This window comes from Ptychodera flava, chromosome 20 (assembly GCF_041260155.1).
Source record: "Ptychodera flava strain L36383 chromosome 20, AS_Pfla_20210202, whole genome shotgun sequence".
Lineage (NCBI taxonomy): Eukaryota > Metazoa > Hemichordata > Enteropneusta > Ptychoderidae > Ptychodera > Ptychodera flava.
Genome location: NC_091947.1, coordinates 20,502,115 through 20,509,423, shown reverse-complemented (window position 1 = coordinate 20,509,423; position 7,309 = coordinate 20,502,115). Strand labels below are relative to the sequence as shown.

The following is a 7,309-nucleotide window of genomic DNA, read 5'->3' as shown; positions in this document are numbered from 1 at the left end:
CACACCGACTGTGCCACTCTGACGTCTAAACTGGTCTTTTGGTTACAAGCGTTCTTGTCTAGACAACTTTATTTGAAATATTAGCCTTTTGACTTTTGACTTTTGAAGCATCGTCGAGCGATTTATTTTCTCATCTTGTGAAATTGGCAAATCATATATCAAAATTTTTGTCAACACAACCTATTTATGCGATGTCCAATATTCTTTTCTACCAATTCAGGTCCGGACTAGACTTTCTTTGTCGACAAAAATTATACATATTGTTCTCAATACTTGAAAGTGACGACGCCAAGACTCAGATCTGTTTTTCAACATAATACAGGAAGATGAACTTCACAAGAAAACGTCCTTGCTTTCTCAGGAACAAAATAATGAAAATGTTATCAAAATGTTATCGTCCCTCCTTGTCGTCACGAGATCTTTCGCCTCACCTTGACATTTGATCTCATTGTTGTTTGCAAATGCAGTCCGTGCTTTCTGAGTCGCCCCGAGGTAGCAACCAAGTGACGCACTTAGGGGCATTATATGTGTCACGGTCGGACGAACCTTGAAGACAAAAACACCATTCCTAGGGACAGCATTAACACATACCATTGTGGTAACCGAATCAAAAATTCCCCCGAGCAACGTCTCTCTTGTGGAAAATTCTGACCATACGTTTCAAATTGTTTGTACTTGCCAACTTTCTGTCCACGGTATGAACAGACTGGCAGCTGGGTTTATGCCCGCACTGTGTATTATTCCAATAAAACACCTTTTCACGCAGACGATTTGAGCCGATCGACAGTATATATTCCACTTACTTGTAAATATAAGTATGCCGTCGCGCCTCTTACACCCCATTTACTGCATCTTTTTGTATTCTTACTCTATTTTTTATAACATGGTTAGAAATCAAAAGCAACTTATGTAAAAAAACTTACCGAAGTTTGACCACAGAAAGTTTTGCAAAAAGTACATCTTAGATTTATAACAACTAAATAAGTTTCGACGGCAATTCAAACGTGACCGTCGAGGGCAAGTACACGAATGAAATGAAACAGTGATAGTTTCAAAGACAATATGGCTTAAAGGCGGGAATCAACAACATTTCTCCGAAGACTGGATGGTATTATGTTAGTAAGCAAAATGTAAAAAGATACACTGCTAACGGGGTTAGGTCATATGCAAGTACACGCGAGTACATGTACTTACAAATTGGCTTCAACTGATCCAAAACAACAGTTCATTTTGCTAAACCAGATTAGTTAAAAGAGCGAGTCTAAACATGATTTTTTAATTGCTCGTCGCAGTACGATACATGAAAGTAACCTTGGAGATGACTTTAAAATGAAAGGCCTATTAGTGGGCGAATTACCTCTGTACACATCGCTTATTCGAAGGGGCATATTTCCTCCACAGAAGAACTTACACGCGCAATATATTGCCCGACCCAAAGGAACTAGGTCAGCCAGATCTGGTAAAAATAATTTCGAAGGAGAATAAAAAGCTTGGTATGGTGTTCGCAAACAATTGGTATGCGAGCATACTCTCAAATTGCAAAAACTGGCGCATGAGGACTTGACCTTTGCGGTAGGGGTCATGTAGACACTAATTTTCAAATTTGCCCTCACACTGGGTGGCGAGTTTCGCTGTAGGGCGTTGTTGTTGTGGTTTTGTTGTTATTGTTGTTGTTGTTTAAACGTGCTAATACCAATGTAAAACTATTCTTTATCGTGCAAATTGGACAATTTTCCGTATCTTAAAATCTGATTTCAAAAACTGACTCTTTAAAAATACGAGTGAGATCCCCTGTCTTTTAGTTTGTCCAGACTGCGATTTATTGGAACGAGCGTTCGTTGAGTAGCAATCACGCCATATGATGTAGGGGAGACCATAAGGAATTTATTTTTCACAGTTTATAGCACGGCCAATGAATGCGGTATAGAGTTTTGCGCTGTAAATGTCATACACACTTTTGATCTATAACTCATTCGACTCTCAGACAGACTGGTTTATCCGAGATCGTTTTCTCAGTTTGACCTAGTTAGACAATGTCATGCCATGATCTACAGCATGAGATATCAGATATGAAATACATTAGTGGGTAAGGTCTCCCGGATGAAAAGATTGTGTCAGCAAGAATTCAATGTCAAATTGATAATGAAAACGATGAATGGAGTTTGTTCTTTTCAAAATGTTTCACTTCATTCGCACCACTTTTTGTCCCTGCGACACACAGATAATTTGAGAGTAATATTTTCTTTGCCATTCCTGTTTCCGTCTTCCGTGACGGTTTTCCTGTAATTCTATATCTTATACTACTTGTAAAAGATGCAGAAATAAAGGAAACACTTATCTGCTTCGGATCCCATTTCTTTCAATCCCCGCCTCTTGGGATTTCCCCAACCACTTGTCTGTCTGTCTGTCTGTCTGTCTGTCTGTCTCTGTCTCTGTCTGTCTGTCTGTCTCTCTCTCTCTCTCTCTCTCTCTCTCTCTCTCTCTCTCTCTCTCTCTCTCTCTCTCTCTCTCTCTCTCTTTCTCTCTCTCCCTCCCTCTCTCTTCTCTCTCTCTCTGCTTCTCTCTCTCTCTCTCTCTCTCTTCTCTCTCTCTCTCTCTGCTTGTTCCTTTCTTGGGCTATCTGGCTGTCTGTATATTTCGATGGGGACCATGATTACCAAGATCTTTGAATGAACATAATTGAGTTCTGCGATGGGAACATGTTTGAATAACAATATTTAATTAAATGTATTTGTGATCTTCAATGTTTATTTATGCACATCGGCTCTACATCATACAGGTTGGCGTGTTTACGCATGCTAATAGGGTGGTTTTTCGTGTCTGCCAATTAAGCTAAAGAGAAATCTGTAACTCAAAATTCGTATTGTCATTCAGAATTGAAATCTCTTTTAAGGTAAAGGACTAGCATTGGGGTAGTTATGTATCAACCAGCTCCATTGGTTTGCATGCAGAAATGAGAGAAAACGTCCTCGTAATATTGCCATTTTCCTGAAACTTTCATAAAAGCCTTGGAGTAAGAAGTGGTGTCACCGTGCTAGATGTCGAAAATAAGCACAGATTACTCCATTCTGTACAGAAGAACCTGCGGGAGGGATGCTGACTCAGCAGTTTTTCTTTGTCACGTGGTTTTGATAAACATATCATTGTTTACATTAATTGTGTTGTCAGCAATATACATTAATCATTTTTCTCTCGATACGATCTAAATTCGTCTACAAAGAAATGCTTGGAAGTCCGTGCCGTAAAATGGCAATGCTACTGTCATATTCGGCGTTCTACATCGTTGAGAGCTGAAATTCGTCATTGAAATTTGTCATTCAGTGTGAACTGCACCAAATCAAAGGGTAGAAACACTTCTTTTCTCATTATATTTTTTGTCTAGTCTCTGAAAGCGACAACCTTACAATTATATAGAGAATGACAATATGTTTACTTAAATTTGAGAGGGAGGCAAGCATTCGTGTCTAGCCAGCCAGGCAGAAAGTAAAAACTCTTGGAGACAAGACAAGATACCGAAATAGACGGGCAATCGTGAGAATGACCGAACTTTGGCATCAAACTATGAAAGGCATTGGACAGCTCACACATTATCAGTCTCTATCAACATTTCTCTCATGTCACGCAACTTTACAAATCATCCGACTGCAGCCCTTGGCGCGCGTGAGAGGCAGAACGGCACGCCGCTGTACGCCCACAAATTCTAATTACTCTGGCAAATACCTCTCCTCATCTGCCGACAATGTCCCTCCGGGTAGTCACCGATATCAATACAATTTTACGATACGACAATTAGCATGCAAATAAATGGTTGGAAAATTACGACTTGGACAACGAATGTTTCACGTCGTCGTTGTCGTCTGCGTAACTATGATCAAAGCGACCAAAAGATGTCACAACGAACGGAGACTGGGGAGATTGATTGGGATAGGGAAAGGGATATACAAAGGTAGATAGATGTACAAGCAGAAAGGCTGAAAAAACCCAAAGTAATGCGTTTGTGAGGCAATTTCGATTGAAATCTGCACAAATTTGAATGATACGAAATACGTCATGCTATTTTTCCCGGCAAAAATCGATGCAGGAGGATTCCAACGCGTGCATCACCGTTCAAGGATATCATAGATTAGTCTGTCTGCGCTGAGCGATTGGCCGTGCCGCCTGTTTGCGACAGCTCAGCCGATCTACACCTATCTTCAGAACAGACGGGACGAACATAAAATGTACGTCACATTCCGTGCATACGTCACAAGGTAACGTTTCTCCGAACACTGTGCATCAGAGCTGACTGGGTTTTCCCCCGTTTCCTGTGAGTTTCTTTTCCCGGCAGACACCGCGACACTAGCGCGGCCACAAATTCATCAATAATTCAGAGTATACTTGTGACACGGCAGAGCCCTCAGGTATCCACGTACGGAACGCGTGAAAGACTTTTCCACGGCCGTGCCCTGGACGAGCCTGGTCGATATTCCATGGAACGTCTCATGGTCAGTTTGAGAGGGGGAAAGGGGAGCCACCGAACTTCACAACCCCCTAACCTACAAAGTCCTCTGCGGTCAATCAAAACGCGTTTACTTGAGAACATCCTATGCTATTGTTTCTTTTTTATTAAATGGTCGTTTAGGCATATCTTGGATGCTAATGAACTATTTCCTAAACAAATGAAGTGTAAGGCGGAAGCATTGTCGATATTAATGCATTATTAAAAGATATTCATAACCAAGCCCAGGCACTACTATCTGTAATATCGGTTATTCACACAATGACTGGCTGCCCTTGAAACTAACAGCAGTTGCTCGCTGATAGTAAATGGCCAGCACATTGTTAGGTGAGCATACAGCATTACATTATCAAAGGTTTGCACAGCCGTAAGGCCCACCTCACAAAGTAAGCATTCTTGTTTCGCTTGTATCGATCGTTAGTCTTGCAAGGAGCTACATTATAATCCTACTTAAAATCTGCAAGATTTGGAATCAAAGACTGACTGGAGAAACTATCATCTCATGGCATGTATTAGACAACGAGCCCTTTAAACCAACACGAATCTCTAGCCTCATCAAAAACAACAATTTTTCACAATTATTACAATAAGGCCTGTCAACGTAAACTAGTTCTCGACAGTCTGTCACCCACAAATTCGCTTTATTTATTTATTTTTTTTTTGAAACGCCATGAATCCGTCACTTTAAGCAAGGAGAATACCAAAGCGGGGAAGAAAGCGATGAGAAAGACACAATCTTGGGCGCTCAATAACTCATCGCTTCGCGGAGAAGAGGGAGGAGGAGGGGGAGGAGGAGACGAATAAGATCAACATCACATTCACAGGGACTTCAGGAAGGGACGAGTCAAGCGCTGATGGACGCAATCATGAGGACGGCGATCTGTAAATGACGGGTGGGGTATAAATTACACCGAAAAGACAAGAGGGAGCGACGGTCCATGCGAAGGCGTGGTTCACCAAATACGCCCTTTAGACTGTGGTAGATAGCGTAGCCTTGCAGGCGATATTTTCTGTGATATCAGCCGTCAAACTTTGGTACTGCCGTGAATTCTTGGTAAACGTCATTTTCCCTGGACACACATATACTACTATATAAACATACCTATTTCTGCACAATAAACTGGAACATTACCACGAAACTAAAATGACACCTCGAGTATGCCAGGATTCCCGTTGGCTGACTAAAATAGATATGCAAAATCGGACAATTCGGTCTTTGGTCCGAGGTCATACACTTTTCTGCAACAATAATTAATATTGATGACAACTATCATCAACATTGCATCGAAGTTGTTATTATCGTTGACTATTTCATTCAAATTCAATGCATCAGCTATTCGCGTGAGAGTGTGGGTGGACACTTTTCAAAACTTGGAACTGCATCAAGCCTTGGTCAATTTCTGACCTGATTCTGGCCAGTTCCTCTGACCATGGAGGCACTAGTAACTCCATGGTCAGACTTTTAAGTGCAGGCCAGACACCTGTTGGTGTGTGTATATACGTGACCGGCGGCTGTTGAAAGTTGGGGCTTTATCGAGCGGCAGGGTATGACGCAACCCCTGACAAAAGACAAGGCCTCCTGATTATTGTGATGGAACGCCCCCGGGCGACACTATGTTGACATGTCTACGAAATTTAATCAATAAACAAATAACAACAACTATTCTAGACCTAATTATATAATCATGAACAAAACAAAATCGAGGTGCGTGTATGGCAAGCGGGTCGATATGCGGTGATGAAGTTTTCTATTGAGAAATCATTAGCATAAATTTGAGTATGAGAACATTGGCTCGCTGGACATTTAGCCACACGCTGGGAGAGCGAGCGCTTGGTCGCGACACTTCACAACATCCCGAAGGGGGTGAGCCGTGCCAGCCGTCGTGTAATGATATAGCGGAACAGCCGCCCACATCTGCATATGTTACAGTCAGACTGATAACCCCACATGTAAATCGTGACCTCAGTCCGAGCCAGTTAGACTCTACCCACACAGAACTGAAGTGATCCATTCTGAATCGCGACGCTCGCTACAGCTACAGCGAAGTGTCGCTTCCCCGGCGAGCGTACACCCGACTCCCGACAAACGCACGGCAAAGGGCCGTGGAAATGGATATTATCGAAGTTCAATGAGACATGGCCTGTGAAGTTGAGGGAGAAGACATATATGTTTATCCGAAAACATCGACTCCGATCTTAAATCGGGAAGTTTCGTCAGCCTCAAACGAAAGAATTACACTTACACCGAATTCTTCACCAGTTTCCTCAAGACCCAACCACTGGGCCGGGTACGTACTCACTTTTGCCATCTCGTTCATAATTAATGTATGGTCGATATTTTGACAAAGGGGTATCACCATGACAGCAAACGGAGCGAAAAACTCTGCGAAATAATCACAAGAGAGTGTGTGTATTCTCAAGCAGGGCAGGCGGAAAGAGCGAGCTTGAGCCATGAAACATGAGAAACGAGCGCCTACGTGACTGTCACAGCGCGTCAACCGTACAATGCTAGGAATTCTACCATGCCATGATGTAATATGCATGTAGTAAAACGCCCATACATGACCGTAACAGATGGTGTGCCCCACACCCTCGGGCACACTGTCCGACCAATGTACTCGTGAGAGGCAGCTTACAGTTTGTTATCGAGTATGGTACCACAATCTACGTCACTGTCACCGTGTTTTTCACTGTAAGCCTATATACCGCATTCCACGCGGTCTTGAACCGGTCACCGTTCTTATTATTGTTTAACTTGTTGTTTACGTGGACTTTTCAGTTCGCCAAATGCCATTTAACTAACTCACAAAC

The 7,309-nt window shown here is 42.3% G+C and overlaps 1 long non-coding RNA gene across 1 annotated transcript in view; it reads left to right on the top strand.

The window, feature by feature from the left end:
• The first annotated feature begins 6,308 nt into the window (after nucleotides 1-6,308).
• LOC139120278 (uncharacterized) overlaps nucleotides 6,309-7,309 on the top strand; it is a 5,784-nt gene continuing 4,783 nt past the window's right edge. Inside the window, exon 1 of the long non-coding RNA XR_011549068.1 lies at nucleotides 6,309-6,786. This is a non-coding gene — a long non-coding RNA (uncharacterized lncRNA). The remainder of the gene's footprint in view (nucleotides 6,787-7,309) is intronic.